At 42.2% G+C, this 18,943-nt stretch overlaps 1 protein-coding gene across 9 annotated transcripts in view; it reads left to right on the top strand.

Moving 5' to 3' along the window:
- Positions 1 to 18,943, top strand: part of LOC113167426 (neuron navigator 1-like) — a 68,758-nt gene that overhangs the window by 27,701 nt on the left and 22,114 nt on the right. The gene's annotated exons all lie outside the window — the stretch shown is intronic.

The following is an 18,943-nucleotide window of genomic DNA, read 5'->3' as shown; positions in this document are numbered from 1 at the left end:
AAGGTGGCATCATTGGAATGTTTGCTGTGATGTGCGATGGTTGTTTCTCTGATGAAGTTTTCCTTGGGCTATGCTGGGTGCATCTTCAACGTATGGCATTTCAAATCACACCTTTGCGTTGACTTCACATATTGCAGCTGTGTTGTCTCCACATCTGTGTAGCAGCAGTTTGAAGTATGTGTGTTGTTGTCTCCGCAGTGGAAGAATCCAAGTAATAATCATGTGTTTTGGGTTTCTGTCTGGGTATTGATGACAACTAAATGATGACCTAAAAAGACATTTGTGTCCCAAGTTGTTTTTTTTTTTTTTTGATAATTGATTGAGAGGGACAGGTCATAAGAGAGGACATGCTGTTAGCTGCTGTTCCTGTTTTCAGTGAGTCTGTCTCAATGGGACAGCGCATTCCCTTGTGACTTCATGACCAGTCAAGAAGAAGCTTCGCGTCAGTAAACAAATAGAAGAAATGAAGTTTAGAGAGTCTAGTGAAGAATGTAGTTTTGGAAAACTTGAAGCTTGAGGTGGCGTGACGCGACAGTTTTAACTACAAACACAGACTCATGTTTCGCTGACCAACTCTAAGCACAGTGAGGAAAAACACATTATCTCACCATGAGCTAGGATTCTGGCTGTAGCTTGGCATCTCCATGGTAACCACAAAAATGCACCCCCCCCCCCCCCCCAGTCACCAGGAAATAAACTGCAACACAGTTTTGGTCTTGTTTCTTTATCTATCTGTGTGTTTCTTCAGTCCAGTGATTAAACAGGGTTATTTTGTGCCTTGTGTGAGGAGGAGGCCTTGTTGTTGGTGGAAAACACCAATAACAAAAAAAAAAAAAACATTAACAACTACATATACATGTAGGAAAACAGTTAAAGAGACCCCCAAAGTTACAGACATGCAGAGAATATCAGCGCTTTCTTCCTTCTTCATAATATTCAAACCAGCACCAAGTTCATCCAAGAGATGAAAGATGGTGTAAGAGCTGGTGTAACCCAAAACAGTAGCGCTTGAACAAACTATTGGATCTTTTATTTTATTTTATTTTGTATTTTCATTTAAGACCAACTTAACACAGCTAAACTATAAATTGATTAACTAAATGATTGAGTCACTGTTTATTAAACAACAGATTATTACTATTATCATCAAGGTCATTTCAAACTTCTCTCTAATATTTTCCGCTACAGACATTTCCTCTACACACATTCATCACTAGAGGGCAGGCTGGTGATGCTGTTTCCCCCTGTTCTTGCTCACTCCTCCCATCAACCCCGTGTAAGCCCATGCTGGCTTATCTCATAATTTATTACACATCCTTATCCATTATACATTCAGGCACCCTTCCTGCCACACAGAGGTCAAGCTACACTACAATCCCAGTGTACTGTATATATTATACACAGAATTTCCCCATATACATTATGCATCACAAGCACACACATGTTTTTTGTTTAGGTTGTGTAGCTCCCATCTCTTTGTTCTGTTATATGGAAAAGGAAATAGTGTCTTAAAACACAAACCTGGTCATGAACATTTATTGATGAGCAGGATTTCACTCATCACTGTTCTCACTATGACTCACATGAGTTATAGTGTATAGGGATGATTCACCTCCAGGTAAGCTTCCCGTGACTCTGCGCTGACCTCCCTGACACACAGACCCTATACACTCACACGCACACTGAGTCAGGACCCCTTATGTTTGCTATGTTTCCTGTGCTTTTCTAGCCGGGGCCCCCACTTGTCTGAAGCGTCTCACTTACATCTGGGAGCTGCGCCCTCCCAGTATCCCCCCCACACTCTCACTTACACACACGTCATTCTTGCTGGGAAACAGCAGGAAGGGGGACCACGACGAGGTCATTCCCCTGAGTGTATGTGTGAGCTGAAACACCTCAGCTCAGAGTCCAGTGTAGAATATAGTTTCACACCATATATTGTTATAGCTTTAATTGTTACCACTTAAACCCATGTTTTTTATATGAACAACCAATGTTTAATGAATATAATGTGAAAACATTTGTTTTATTTCATTTGGCATCATGGCATACTGTATTTGTCGTGCACTTCATTCAGATTTACTAACTTCCAACAGCAAGCAGCTGCTAAAAGCCTAGTGCCAAAAACAGGCAAACAGAGCCAGACAAGAGAAGAAAATTAAACATGTAGTTAAAGACCCAGATGTTTTTGTTGGGACTTGGTGGAGACTAGACTGACACAGTAGGCCAGATATAGGAGTCCAGTGGGACAGTATTGTTGCTTTGTCTCTGCTGTGAAAAGCTGAATTATGCCTCTGCACATAACGAGAGTCTGCTCATCAAGCAAGCTGATTCATGGATACGTTTACTTTACATCTTCTTGCCGTTCAAAAGAACATATTCTTCATCAAGGCTTTAGTTTGTTGCCCACTTTGTCACTGTCTTGTCCACTTTATGTTGTGGCAGTTTCATGGATGTAGTGATTTGTCTATAGCAATAGGATGAAGTAGATTTTTGTTTCTTCATTTCACACATTTGACATTTGACATTACATCATTAATTTGAAAAAGTGGGGAAAAAAAGCACATTCGCAGCTTGAAGAGGTAGAATTTTATCTTAAAAATAATGTAACAAACTTTCTATTTAATAATGTGTGCTGTCAGTCCGTTGGTTAAATTTCTGTATATATACTTACTCATACATATACTTCTATCTATTTGTAACCAGTAGGAATTTGAACTGTATCACCTCATCTTTTTGGCAGCCTCCATATTCGAAAAAAGGTTGAATGCTGGAGATCAACTACAATATGCTCCCATTTCCACAAGAGAGACAAGTTAGCAGTCGACTGTCTAGAAAATAGCTAACACCAGAAAAGGGCCAATTTTAAGCTTTGTCCTTTGTGTGTTTTTCTTGAGATCAACATTTTATCATTTATCTAAAATCAGCTCTGTGAGTCTGGGGTTGGAGCTGTGACTATAGCCATAAGTCAACATACAGCTTCTGCTGTCAGAGCTCATTCGAGCTTCATAGACTGGGATTGAAAGCTGTTGTTGTTGGTCATGTGGTGATAATGAGCTCAATGTGAACATAGACACGTGTTGATAAGTGCTGGATATATGTGTGGCTTGTGTTCTGCCCCACGGGGCACAGACACTGGAAGAGATCCCATCTACCACTACGTCCTATTCGTAAACATTCGGTCTCCATGGTTCCATTTAACACTGTCTGCTTTCTTGAAAAACAGAAGTGAGCTGGTTCTTCTTAGCATCAGTCCTGCAGATTACGGGGAAGCGAAAGAGGAACTTTTAAATAGAGAAGTAACTTGTTTTTGTACAGAAATAATACCTGGAATAAACTTTGATGTCATTAGTCACTGTTGCCACATACCTGTCACACTGTGTTTGGTCTTGTTCAAACACTGGACATTATGTCTTCTTTATCTGATGGCTATCTGACCTTATTGTTGTCTAGGCTTTTATAATTAATTAGCTGGGACTCAGTAAATCTAAACTCTAACTCCAGTGTGACTGTGGAGTCACCACACTGTGTGTGTGTGTGTGTGTGTGTGTGTGTGTGTGTGTGTGTGTGTGTGTGTGTGTGTGTGTGTGTGTGTGTGTGTTTGTATCAGACTGCAGAGTTTTTTCTCTGTAGGTGAAGTTGTTATACTCTGACCCCATCTACTGGCCAAAATCTAGAATTTCATACACAGAGAAACACACACACACACACATAACCAAATGCAACCTGACACAACTGATGAGTAATGAATTCCTCTCCCCACATCTGGATCTGATTTACCTTACAGGTGAAGGATCCGCTCATTCACTCACTTACTCACTCAATCACTCTCTCTTTTTTCTGTTATACTGTTGCTCTCGGCCTCTTTCTTTCTCTCTCACACACACACACACACCTCCTGATTAAGTGATTCTCAGTGGACACACCCAGGGCTTCCCTCTTACTAAGAGCCAGAGCTTTACACTATGACTCATACTGTGGTCCAGTTACAGACCCCCTTCCCAATAAAACAACAAAGCGCTCAGCCTTTACCTTAGAGAGAAACTGTCATTCATTATATGTATATAATCTGTAATCTATAATGTACAGGCAATTTGTACGATTATATTTTCCTTTTCAGAATTCGTTTTGTTGATTAAATTGTATTTATTAACTGTATCAAGAAATATGTTTATTTAAATGTCTGCATCCAGATGTCTCTTTCTTTCTCTGTCTGAAAAAAACGTGTGTCTGAGACGGTGCGATTCACATGAAAACTTTATGAGAGGCATCCCGAGGTGGGGTTCGGGAGTGCAATGGGGCGTGTGTTGCTCTTGTCATCCACTACCTGCTCTTCTCTCAGCCTGTACGTCTCTGTGCGGCACTCTCCCGCTGCCTGTGTCTGCTCAGTGCGGCGTGTAATCAATTACTTTTGCTGTCATTATGGAGTGAACTTGACTGAGTGGAGGAGCGCGCTCTGTCTTTGTTCCAACACGTGCAGGCAAAACACTAGTGAGAACACCCATGGAGAGAGCGCAGGCACACACACACACACACACACGCACATGCCACATTTCTTAATTAAACAGATCTATTCACTACGAGCACATGAAGAATTATATGGACATTACTTTGTTTTTCAGTTTGAATTACACCATGAAAGCCACACTTACACAATGGGATAATTACTTCTCATATATTAGTCAAATTAGCTTTTTAATATTCCCCGTGCTATTTTTCTCAGAGGTGACGTCAGGTGGCTTCAGCTGTAACAGCAGGACGCCGCTGACGAACAATAATGACATCGATCTGTTTGGCTGCTAAAGTGACACAAACACACACACACACACACACACGGCCACACTCACCGCACTCATATGCACATAAACAGGCATACACACACAAATACACAAACACATTAAAAGATTTAACAGAGTAGCATATGGGGCTTCAGAGGGATTTGCAGGCCTAGAAACCCCCTGACACCTCCTGTTTCAGCGAGAACAATGTCCTCATGTACATTTGTTGTAGGCTTTTGTTTGCTGAGGCTGTTTGAGTTTAATGATTAACCTTCTTAATGCACTACACGACACTATATGCACTTTAAAATCCCGCAAACACAAAGACTTTCTTGTGATTGTCAGTTTATCCAGGGTGACTTTCACTGTCGCTTAAGAAAATATTTGCTTTACTTCTTTTCCTCGCTCTGCTCAGTTTGCATGTCCGTGTCTCCTCCTGGCTTCACACGCTAACACATATTGATGTAGAACTGCACACATGCACTGGTGCTAATGTCCAAGTCAACGGCAGTCAGTCATCGCAGGAATGTTTCTTTGCCTTCTGCAACTGTCAGTTTAGTTTGACTGTGGGCCATTTCATTATTGTGAAACACACTGACGTTAAGTAACAAACACATGTTCTAGATCAGAGCTTGGGAACTACACTTAAATCCCTCAAACAAGTTTTCCCACATTCTGATTTGGAGGAAAAGAAAAGGTTGGGAAAGTCAGAAAAGCTGATATGTTCTCTGCGTTCTCTGTTTACAGCACGTAGCTCATATTCACAGCATGACCATCCTCTCCTCTCTCATTGAAGGCCATGTTGTTCAGCTTCCCTCACACCGCCACATAAACTAATGCCAAAACCATTGTCACGACTACTGTTTCCTAGACGCCTCTCCCCCCCCCCATGCTGAGGCCTGATAAATCTCGATGGAGACGCTATGGCATAATCCCAGCTAATCCCTGGCTTCCTCTTACAGCGGGGTTGTGGAAATAAATGAGAACCCATAGACGTGGACAGCAGTGTGCAAGGACAAGGGGGAGATGATGGGGGGGATGTGATGGTCATTGAATGTGTGTGTGTGTATTCGTGTGCAGGACCACCACGTAGTTCAGAGGCATGTGTTACTATGTGAGATGATGCGAGCGTGCAAAAGAAATAAATGGAGTGCGCGAGTGTGTGTGTTAGCAGGGCTTCTCAACTTACCGAGGTCAAAATGTCAGAACTTTTGCCCATTGACCAATTTCACCCTATTTCCCTTAAGGAAAGAGACAGATCCTTCCTGGAGATGGTTTGAATTTACGTCATTTTCCCTACAGAGGAGATGAAAAAGGAGGAAATGACCTGAAAACATGATGCTAAACCAACAAGCATCAAGCATTTATGACATCATTTAGTCAACAAACCTTTGCTTTTGAGATTTCGGAAGAACCCTTTAAATTGAACTTGTCACAGGACATCGAATGCCCCAACATAGAAATGTTAGCATCCAACTAGTTAATATCTAATTAATGTCACTGTTACTCAGTGAATAATTCACAAACTTCAGTGTGAATTTTACCTGGAGAGAAAAGTCCGAGTTAAAACTGCTTTTAGCATGACAACAAGTTTTGTCTTTTAAATCTTAGAAGCTCTTCTAGCTCTTTATACAAATCCTAAAGAGAAGGCACTAACATGAAACACTGCATAGTCTCACAGAGTCAATAGTATGGCTACTGAGTTAGTTAGTTTTTTTCCAGTTAAGCTATTCATAGCTTATTCTGTGATTTTTCAAGGCTAACAGCGACATAGATTATTATATCTAACTTTGTTTTCCGTGTTACGTGACTCATTTCCCTGTTGTTCAGAGAGTAGTTTGAGGAAATCTTCACGTTCTTTCTTTAGAAGATTGGTTCCCACACTAGAACACCAGTCTCCCACCCACACACACACACACACACACACACACCCACACACACACACACACACACACACACACACACACTAACCTTGCTCGCACTCATTTATACCTTTTCTTTACGTCTAGAAAGTCTTTAAAATACATGCATAGTTCCTCTACAGAGGGCAAATGAAACTGCATCATTCAGGACAAGCTTTTTAGCAGCTTTAGATAGAAACTGCATCAAATCTGCACCACACACACACACACACACACAAAAACACACACAGAGAGACACAATATGCACACAATATGCACACTGGGGCTGAGCCTTGGAAGTTTAACAGTGGGGTGTGACGGGGGTTTGTAATGCGCATAAGAATTAACCTTGCTTCCCTCCCATTGACTCCCACCGTGTTATTCTCTGGAGTTTTTTCGACATTAGTCACACACTTTTCTTTCTGCCCTCCTGCCATCGTTCCTTCTTCCTGTTCTCCTCATTACAACATCTCTTAATCTCAGGCTCTCCTCTTTGCACAATACCACCAGAAGTGAACATATCCTCATTACTTTCTCAGGACAAGCAGGCTGAACTGGCTGCAGAAACCTGTTGAGCTGTATTTAAACCTGTGCATGTTGAACTCTGTGTTCTTGTTGTTCTTTCCTTTCCACTTCTTATTTGAAGTTGAAGGTTTTTTGAGCTGTTCCACTTCATAATGTCTGCGGCAGAATGGGCCTTGAGAATAGCATCCTGTGCAAGCAAGAGCCTAATTAGATGCTTTCGGTGGTCCAGGCATGGAGGGTCCCTCAATTTAATCACAAAAGCACCTTCTCAGACTGCGACATGCACTTTGATGTTCAGCCTTGAGTGTCTTACTGTGAGACCATGTTTTCAGCATTAGATCTGCTGTTGGTGAGCGACTAGACTGAGCATGCAGGCTGGTATACAAACTGTGGTTCGACTCTTCCTCCGGGGGAGGAGGCCACTTGCCAGAAAATCAGACAAAGGAATGTGTGTATTTATGTGAGTGTTGATTGACAGATTCCTTATATAAATCCACTAGTCACTTTATTAGGTACACCAGTACAATCTAATGCAACTCAATACAGCCATCAAATCAATATAAATAATGTTATAATATCTCAGTTTTTGCTAAAACTGTTTCAAATGTGATGATTTGACCGTGTTGTCATTGTTAGACTGTAACATATTAACTTATTAAGTGGCCAGTGAGTGTATATTCACATGCTGTAGCTGAGCACAAATGTTGAGATTACGATTGTCAAATGAATCTAACTCCATTCAAACCAATGAGCCAGATCAAAATCGAATGTCTCTCGAGAGTTTTAACTTTAGCACAATGTTGTATACTTGTGTAGTAAGAAAACTGCGGTTGATGTTGCATAGTTTAAATTATCTTCAATGTTTTATTGTGTGTGTGTGTGTGTGTGTCTGTGTATGTGTGTGTGTGAATGGAAAAATGTTGGCCCGAATGAAATTAAAAGTAGCAGAGACTGTGTATGATAATGCAGAGACAAACTTTGGTTTGTTTAATATGTGTGTGAGGGGGTGTTTTATGTTTGTTTATATGCAGTTTGTGGTGTAGCATGTGCATGTGTGTGCCTTTGTGTGTGTTCCTGGGCTGATAAGGGGGATGAGCTTTCCCAGGTTCTCTTGACTCTTTCATCAGTGGAGGAGTGACAGGTTCCCAGGGTCATATGGATGACCCTGTCTGTATACTGTCATTAAACAGTTACATCACTGCCTAATTATACTGGCCAACTGCAACAACACACACACACACACACACACACACACATTTACAGATGGACGTAGAAACCAAGTCTTAGACGAGTGAAAATGAGGAGACCGGCGACAATAGAGCCAGTCTTTGATGAGGAGAAGCAGAAAAACAGAGAGAGAGAGACGCAGGTCGTGTCTGGACATGAGTCAGTGGTCAAAGTAAAAGCTGGCCAGGCAAACGCAGAGCGCTGTCCAGCTCCCCTTTCCAGAAAATCAGATGAGAGCTGACATGGACAAAAGCAAAAGGACGATTGCAAGTGTTTGCTGGAGTGTTTGTGTGCTCATAGAAACAGTTCCCCTTTCTTCTTTTTATTTGCAACGCTAGGCAACAACGGTGCCAGCGTCTCTACACACCTGCATTTCAGCATGCCAATGTGCCAGTCAGACCCCCGCGCACACACATTGTGTCCCCACCTGGCTCTGCATGTTAAGCTCCGCTGCTCTGACTGTCTGTCCTTCTCTCTTTCTCACCCTTCATTCATTTACTGAACAAACCCAGCAGACAGGCAGATCTATTCACTGGGGTCCACTCAGTGGTTAAAGTGTTTAAACACCACTGGATATTGTGAGGGGGCAGAGCTCTAAGGGAGTGGATACATGATACCCACTTTATTCCTCTGCAAGTCTCAATAGCCAATACACACTCTGTTACAATAGAAACACTGGGGGCATTTAGTCTCCATGCTTCATTATTTACTGATTGAGGCTTATTCAACACACCAATGGTTTGGCTACTAGGCGGCATGTAAAATGACCAGCCTGTAAAATATGATAGATTGTTAACTATTAAATTACATTAGCACCACATTCACTAGCTTCAGCATTCAACATTAAACCCCATTAGAAATGATTTTTACAAAAAAGCCATCGATTCTGCGTTTTTAATGTATTGATTTTGCCCCCGATATTCAGCAGCTCTTTTCCAGTACTTACAGACCTGGCTAGTTTGAGTGTAATTAATTAAAGAACTAAAAAGGGGTAAAGCAGCTGAAGAGGGGCAGACCACGGCCAAAGTGATGGTTCACAACCTGGCAACACAAACTCTGTTCTTACTAAGACGTTTGTGAATCTACAGAACATTAGGAAATTGTTAATTAACTAATAGCCAAAACCATGATTTTTAAATCCTCACAATGTATGACCAAATTTGGAAGATGTGGAATTCAATAAAAAAAAATCAGTTAAACAAAAGAACAAAGTACAGTGATGCCAGATTACATTTGTCAGTACATGGTGAATAACAATCTAACAAAACAATACAGACTGTGAGGGGACAGTCCTGAATAAATCCAAACCTGCTTTACTTATTCTTAGACTTGTGTCATTTAAATACATATTTAAAATCAACAAATACAGCAAAATAATTGTAAATAAGTACAAAACAGTTGAATTAAATGAGCCTACAGGGGATATTAGAACAAATGCCACACATGCCATGATGAGCATTGCGTAGACATACTACTGGATATTTTAACTTATTAACTGTTGAGTGAGTGGAGCAGTCAGTGGGTTGCATCTTGTGCGTTTAGGAGATTTAAGAGTGTGAACATGTCTTTGACATGTCGCTTTGAGAATGTGATGACTGCGTGGTTATCCTGCGGCTGAATGAGCGTTAAAGCCTGCGTGCGCTTTTTGGAGAAGGCACAGCTGGTCGCGATCAGTGAAACGGGGGCCGGAGAAGGAGGAATTTGGGGTGTTGCCTTTCTATCCATGCCTCCCTCCCTCGCTCATCGCCTCGCTCCACGGGTGATGTGTGTGTGAGAGAGAGAGGGAGAGAGAGAGATTGAGCACTGCGGGAGTGGGTCAGTCAGTTAGCGCTGCTGACTCTTACAGGCGGTTCCCCGGTTCTCAGCGGCGGAAAGCACCGAGTGGATTATCTCCCTCTCTCTCTCTCTCTCTCTCGCTTCAGAGTCATATCAGCGGGAAATGCCAAACGGGAACAAAGCGGCGTAAAAGCTGGACGGTTGTAGAATGAGCGGGCGCGTGCTGAACGGGAAAATGCTGCATCTCCCGGCACCGCAGCGCGCAGGGAGGACAATGCACTTTCTGTCAAGGTAATGGATGAGAGCACAGCTTGCATGTGACCGAGAATGCCGGATGAGAGGCCAATTGACACTGTTATGACATTACTTTTGATTATCTTAACCGGATACAGTTGTGAGGTGTCTGCCAGTGGTTAATAGGCTTTAGAAGCAGTGCGTAAAAATCACGAGCATGCCTCATTGATAAAACTCCAGCAGCTGCATGGTGGCACGTTTCATTATTGTGACTGGAGTGCTCCTGCATGATATTGTATTTCAGTCTAGACGCCGAGTAAAGAGGGGCTTTTGGGTAGCATGTAGATGGAGCTATAGTCCACTCCAGCCTATGGGCACATGCCCCAATGCGTCAAAGACATACGTTGAATCAGCACCATCCATCGTTGTCAGTCACCGCAATAGATTGGAGACGGCAAACTAGAAGCCAGGTTGCTTTTCCTGCCCCGATATGAAAAGCTTGCATGAGGAAGTAACGTTGCTGCAGTTATCTGCGAGAAGAGTCAGTGGATTTGAATGCAGCACGTGTACGCGCACGTCGTGCCTGCGCGCTCTAAGTGCTGAGCATTTTACGCTCTGCTGGCACATCCATTGTTTGAAGTTGACAACTTGCTTGCTGGTGTTGGGTGCCTGGGCAGACGCAGGTATGTATGTATGTCTGTGACTGCGTGGGTGTGTTCTCATTGATCCGGTGGACTGGACCGCATTGTAGTGAGCGGCTGACCTACATTCTGAACGACGCCTTCTTCCCGATATATCTGCTGTGATTGGGTGAAAAGCAGCAAGCCTCCCCCATATCATCTTCATCCCTTCGCCATGTGAGAATGATCCAATAGCATGTGTTAATGTGTGGGTTAATATAGGCCAATTGATGAGAGTAGGCTGTTGATGGTGGCTGAGGAAACGCAGTAGCACAAAAAGAATGGGTAAAAATATATTGAACCTCATGTCTTGGGCATAATCTTGGAGATGATTTGATTTGTAGATGCATTAATACAACAAGGACAGACACAGATGCTCTTGAGAGGAATTGATTCATGTTGGGTTTTTTTTTTGGGGGGGGGGGTTGCTCTTTTTGGTTGACTGACCCCTATAGTATCCATAGACCCTTTATAGAAACCCATTAGAGTGACCTCATATCAAGGCATTGGACACACACACAGGGCACACACACACCCACCCAACAGGCTGAAACACTTTTCAACATCTAACTCTCTGTCAGTTTTGCGTCCCACAAGACCAACTATGGTGTTTTTATCTGTGTGTTTGACTTGGACATGTGCGCTTAAACAGACTGGCTGTCAAAAGACTGATAAATGGTCAAACATGTGAAATCTGACAAGCGTGCACGCGCACAAACTCACACACACACACATACACACACACACTTTTAGGCAGTCACCAAACTGTATGATTGAAGCCAGAGGTGTGTCTTTGCATATGTAATCCAGTGTGTGGGTGTCAGCTTAAGTGTTTAATCAAACATAAAACATGTTTCATTAGCTAAGCCGTTCCAGCCACCAAAAAGATTTGATCAACTCTATTAGTCATGTTGAAAGCAACCCAACATCAACTAAATCTCTTTCCCTGTGTGTGTGTGTGTGTGTGTGTGTGTGTGTGTGTGTGTGTGTGTGTGTGTGTGTGTGTCATTGGAGGAATATACAAAAAGCCTTCTCAGCATGATCTACCCCTATCTAGATCCGCCCTAAATGCACAAGACAACCTCGTCCAAACGGCCCATTTACAGGCTGGTGACATCACTCAACGTGTGTCACACCCGAATCAGCTCAGTTTCTTTTAATTAAATAAAAATGCAGTCAGTGTGATGCAGAACAGACTCATGTTATAGCTGGTATCATGTCGTTGTGCGTGGGAAGTGTTGGTCACTGGCATAACGGCACGGCTGATTGGCTGGAAGCTTTAGCAGATGACTGTAAGCAGGTGCATCATTAGATATGCTGTGTTTAATATTAATTTAAGAGGATATCTGTGATGTTTTAATTAAAATGTCACAATTATATCCATCTGTAGTGATTAGTGCAGTGAAATGGCACACTGACCACACTTTTCCACCACACAGGTTCTGATTGAGTTCGACAGGTGGCACCTGACACCTTGGTGCCGTCCAGTGCATTCTGTCTTTGACATTTTTAGTTAATAAAATATTTATTTTCTTCTTTCGCTGCACTGTTTTCATCACGTGAAGAAATGTTATTTAGTGTGTGAGAGTTAGGGGCTCAGAGTCAAAGACAGGTGAAGTTGTTGGTGGAAACGCAGTTCGCTGACTCAGGCTCGGGGTGAGATAGAAGGGTCAACAGCCTTATCACACCCACATGAATCATGAGGCATGAACAAGTATTTCTAGTCTTCAGCACACAAACATGTCCACACAAGTGGAGATATATTTGAAAATTCAAATTGGGTGTTGAAATCCTTCGATTCTTAAACACAGCTGTGCTTCAGGGGGTTTAAAGACAGATACGGGGAAACATTGAAACCCCTGCTGTGTAGATCAAATGTCACATCTTTAATAAATACAAAGAAAAGCTTTATTTTCACTAGATTTATTCTCTAATTACTTTATTATTTAGTCCCAGGCTCAGTGTAGATAAAGAAAAACATGTGGCTGCAGTCACTTTATGCAGCCACCGACTCTTGATGTTTTCTAATTAAGCGAACAAGTTTACTTGTCTTCCCTACTAGGTCATTAAGAAGACCTGAGAGTGAAACAGCAGATGCTTGTAACCTGTAAGGCACATGCGCTGTTTTATCGCACACACAGGAGCCTGTGTTCACAAACAGAGCTCATATTTTCACGAGGTGGTGCCTCCCGTGGTTTAGTGACTTTCTCTGTTACATCAAAGCCAAAGAAGGACATAGAGCCAGACAACGCTGCACCTTTGCAGGCTCGCTGGGGACAAGAGGCAAAGTTAAGTGTCTACCTGCAGATGGTGTCTAGCACTGAAAGTTTGAATGCCTGCTCTGAGTTAAATGGAAAGTGAGACGATTCCTCCAGTTTGTGTTGGAGCGATGAACGTGCGGCTGCGGATTCCTCTGTTAATGGAACCTCTGGATCTGTCGTTTTATTTCTGTGTCTGTGCACTCCTACGTTGGTATGCGTATATGTGCCTGCATATGTCAGAGGATTAGGGAGTGGGACCCCAGAATATACTCGGTGGAATGTGAAGTGTGTGTTTTGAGCAGCTCGTGGGGCCATGAACGTCTCTTAAACTCACTGTACCAACTTCAAGTGGCACGACCAAAGTGTGTTTGTGTGTTATGAGTGACAGGAGGTGGTAGGTGCATGCTCCTGTAGGGTGCGCCTATTGGTCCCCACGCCACATGTCCCCCTTTGTACATACACTAAAATACACACACGCACACATGCACAGTGTGTTCCACCCACAGCAGGGCAGTAATGTGTGTGTTTTAATAGGTGTCTGCTTTATCACAGCCAGAAGAAATGAAAGAGTATCTCTGCTCCAGTCAATGGGTCTTTCATTCGTTTTTGTTCAGGTGGTGTTTGGACAACTGTTGGCAGGTGCTCCGCGGTGTTCTACTCAGATCTGTAGTCCCTTTGTGTAGCTTGGTTTGATTTAAATAAAAGCTGTGCCATCACATTCGATTCGCAAGTTCTTAACTTTCAGCTTTCTCAAACTTTCACTGTGTCTTTTTTTTTTTCCTGTCTAAACATAACTACTATTTTCTCATGCCCAAACCGACTTCAAGCTACGAAATCGAACTTTCAGCAGTAACATGATGCTCTGAAATGATCCACTTCGCTCGACCCAGGCACGCCCTGTCGCACTATTCTTCACTATACTCGGCCCCAGCTTTCGGGTATTAATCGTATGGAGTTACAATAATAAAAATGCTACAAAGCATACTGGGTAAACTGGCCTTCCCTGACTGTTAGAAGCCGTGCTCTAAAACATTGAGAAGTAAATATCTGCTCTGATAAAAGCAGAGAGCACCTCTTCACATTAAGATAATTGTTAGAGCATAATTCACATAGTTCACATACTGTAGCTTTAAGAGATATTGCTTGGGCTCACAAATACCATCAGGCCACAATCCACACATCTACTCCAGTCAGCACATTCAGCATCTCACAGCAATGTGGGAACTGTTGTACTACAGTAATCTGGAAGATGAACCCATAATGAAGTGGTGGAATTAGCTGATTAGCAGCTATCGTCAGAAAACACAGATATGACCATACAAGTGAAGGCAGAGGAAAATAGGTTATTACGGTTTAATTGTTTGGGGAGAGGATGCCTACTGACATCTTATTTGCTTGTTTGTGCAAGTTGGTACTTGATGGTAATTCTGTACTGTTTGTGTGTGAGTGCGTGTGATTTTATTTGTTGTAGTGGGATGCTTCCTTATTTTGGTGCATTTGATAGTACTGTAAACATTAACAGTGTCCTCATTCCTGTAAATCAATACCAAACTACCACTGATTAGTGATGTACTTGCCAAAACCCCAAAGATCTGCTCTATCATGTTTATTGTTTTGTCAGTGTTGTCATTTTGTGTTCCAGTGACTGTGCACTCTTGCAGGATATTACTGTTCTCAGCTCCGTGCTCCAGACAGCTGTCTGTTGTTTGGTTTGTGTTGCTCCAGGCGTTGTTACTTTACTATAATCTGTTCACTAAAAGGCAGCTGTCAGCGAAGCAGTTTGTTTGTATGTGTTTGTTCTTTTACATGTCTGCGGCACCATCTTTTGCGCAGCTGGTTCAAGTTAACAGCAACCTGGAGGAAGCGTGCTTCATTCAAAAAGTGGTACCTCCCTCTTTGTCTTTTCTTTCTTCCTCTTGCTGGTCCCCCTTTTTCAAACCAAAACATCCCCTGTGTCCTGTTAATTCACACAGCCGTTAAGTCAGCTGACATGTCTGGAGGGAGGCCAGAGGTAATTCTACCCCAGGATCCAACCCCTGTCCTGGGCCTCTGAATGCTGGGGTTCCCCTTGTGAGCTCCTCCCTGGTTCTCAGCCCTTGAGTTGGGCTAGGGTGCATTGTGGGAAGCCCTCCACGGTGAGCCTCAGACTGAACTTCTTGTGAAAGCGATTTTAAAAACCCATTATACCTTGTCCACCAATAGAGTCCCTCTATTGCTGCCTTAGAGAGAAGAGACCTTGGAGGTCAAGGGTTATTGGGTTATAGTAGAGCTCTGCCGGTCACCACACACACTCAGATGTTGAAATATTATTTTATTAAATTGAACACTCTATCTTACTATATCATGCTCTCCACATAAGTGCATAACACTTGAGAAGAACATTAAATTTCTCACAAACACAATTTTTCCAGAACACCAGAGAAATTTGTAAAACGTGTTTATTTATATATTCAAAGCCCTGCGGTAACCTTGATCAGACTAGAAGCCCGTAACCTTCAAACCCAGAACTGAGTAATAGGAAAAGAAAACAAAAAAAAAACGAAGAAGAAGAACAATATGTGTCTGGTTGTGCTGAAGAAATCCACTATACACCCACCAGCCCCCAGTTTTTTTTTTTTTTTCCTTTTTGGGGCTTACAGTAAGAGAAGATCAGGATGACCTGGTGAGCATGTTCAACAGTCACACAATTTCTGGTTCCAAGAGTATTTCACCACTCAAAATTCCTTATATGAATGTTTGAGCTTTTCTCTGCTTCGGCCGTCCTGTTTCATTTCAAGGGGGATGGAATAGCTCAGAGCCAAGTCAAATCTCATCTGCAGTGTGTTGAACTCTGAACAAACTTCATACATCCACCCTCGGGAGTTTAGGAGGAGAGAGATTCAGAGATAAATTTGGTGTCTGCAGGAATGACATTGAAGCAGTTTCTCCTCTAATTAGCCTGCACAATTGTCTGTGTCAGACCTTTCCGTGTGCAGGTAAAAGATAAAAATGTACTAATCAAGATTCCTCTTCAGTGTTTGAACTTTTCATACACTAAGCCCCAAGTATATGTAAAATATGTCCTTGTCCTTGTGAGGACAAGAATGATGTAGTTTCAGTATTCAGTATAAACACGCACAGGCACCTGTGTTGGAGCAAGTAATATGCAGCCTGGTTGTGTTTGTGCAACCCTCAGTGACAAAACCATCATTTCCACTAATCTTTAACGCTGTACACTTCTGATTCAAGCTTCACTCTAGGGGACAATAGCAATTAAGTGATTCTGCTGTATTAGTGTCCTAATCCCTGAGGCCATTGCTGTCAGGGTTAGGCCTGTCAAAGGCACAACATAGTTCCTCTTCAGTGATGGCCATTCAGGGACATGACCTCCTATTTCCTACCATGGACTCACATTCAAACGCAGCTCAAGCTGAGGTACCTGGCCTCTGATCCTGGTGGCAGATGGAATTAGCATTAATTATGAGCTCATTAACTACAGCCTGTTCTGTAATCCCCTGTAGTGCCCCAATACTGCTGTGTGTGCTGCTGTCCAGCTATCAGACATTGTTCCATTTCACATCATGGAAACAGTACAGAGAGGAAATAATAAATAACATGGAAGAGGAAATTAATTTCTCTGTTGAGTGTGTACCCCAAAGCAGGCTGCCTGTGCAATCTAGTTTTTAATTGGGTCTTGTAAATGATTTACTGCAAGTGTTTAACAATACAAGTCAGCACAGAATCTGTATTGGGTAGCTAATTAATACACGATTTAATGACAGACTTGTTGCTAATTATTCTGCTAAGTACCCCAAGTGCCCAGACAACAACATGGCATTGTTAAAAAGTGGTAGAATCAGTAATTTATTAGTTAGATTACATGTAAATGTCAGCACAGCATGTCCAGCTTTGACAAGAACAGCAGCAGATGGTTGATATTTTATAAAAATGAGAAGCTAAAAGTATTCTTGAATGAATCTGTCTGCATCTTAAGTAGAATACTGGTACAATAAAGATAATACATATCACGATCGCCATAGATACAGTACGTCTGCAGTGGCTGGATATTCACACCATGTTATGTCTGCAGAGGCTTTATGTGTCAGAGTTTGAGGCTTTCAAGATGTAATATAGACTCATCTTGCAGAGTCAAATCCCACGTAGCCCTATATGGTGCTGCAGTCACAGATAATCCTATGCAGAAAAGCATCACCATAAAAACGATCAGTGTTACCTAGAGGCCGCTTTAAATGCTCATTTATACAGGAATATGGTTTCAACTACATCCCAAAATTTCCTGTTTCCACTCTGTTTTGACTGGAAAATAATAATTGTATTGGGACAATTTATGAAGGTGCTGCACAGATCTGCATGTATGAGTGTGTGTGTTTGTTTCCTGGTGATAAGCTGTTGGAGTGGTCCAGGGACTCATAGTGTTAGCCATCTGTGCACACTAACCAGTCTCACCCTCGCTTTCGATTTTTACCAAGTACATGCACAGCCACACATATCTGACTGGGGGTAATGCACATAGTTGTCATATTTTTCATTATAATATTTTTTGCACCTGATCCTTTACCATATACTGCATTTTATACCATTGTCCATGTGCTCAGTGCAGGCTTGACTGCATTGGATAGAATAAACCCTGGCGATGGGTGTGGTCGATCATGCTACTCTCCCCTGCAATGAGTCATTTTGTTTTGTGAGTGCATGTGAATGTGAGTTTACACCAGTGCCATTTTGTTTATATCTGAGAAAACAGACATCCCTGGTGGGTTTACATCCAGTGTTATGTGTCCATGTTGTAACCCGTCCAGGATGTTGATGCAGACAGCGAGTCATAGTTGTTGAAATCAACTAATTTTCCTGTTAGTTTTTCTGTTTTCCCAAGATTTTGTCTGTCTGACTTTGTCAACATAGTCATCCATCCTTTATGCTTTATTACATCTGGTGTAAATTGGAGTGAGTCTGCTTCCTGCATTACCTTTTTTGTATTGAAAGATGTGTCCCTCACGTATGACTTAGAGGCCTACTGCTGTACCATGTACTTCCTCTTCAAGCTGATCTGAGATCTATTTGAAAATACCCAAGATACACAACACAGCTAATGCATTGTCATCTCTTGCACTCGACCCAGTGTCACATTTAGTCTTTAGGGAATCTAATGACTTCAGCAGCCTCTTCATGCGTGCCCCCTCCGGTTTCTGAGCCGGCTGCCCAGTGCCAGTCTGGCACTGCCCCACTTTCCAATTGCCTGAAAAGGCATCACTACAACCAGGAGCCCATCTGATTTAGCCATTTTGGGTTTTGCCATGTGACACTGTGGATTTTATTAGGAATGGAAAGTTCCTGTCCACTGTAGCACTGCAGAAACACTTTCCATGCATTTACACAATTGAGGGAGACAGTGTCCAAATATCACCCTGCATATGATATGTTTAACCCCATGAAGGAGGAAAGAGTGAAATTACTCAGTTATATTATTACCACATTTTTACTACATCATTCACACAATATTGACCTTTTCTGTCCTTGGATAATGAAGTGTTCCTGCATCCACTTGTTTTTATTCATATCTT

This window comes from Anabas testudineus, chromosome 7 (assembly GCF_900324465.2).
Source record: "Anabas testudineus chromosome 7, fAnaTes1.2, whole genome shotgun sequence".
Classification (NCBI taxonomy): Eukaryota; Metazoa; Chordata; class Actinopteri; order Anabantiformes; family Anabantidae; genus Anabas; species Anabas testudineus.
The sequence above is the reverse complement of the archived record's forward strand: the minus strand, read 5'-3'. Positions and strand labels throughout refer to the sequence as shown.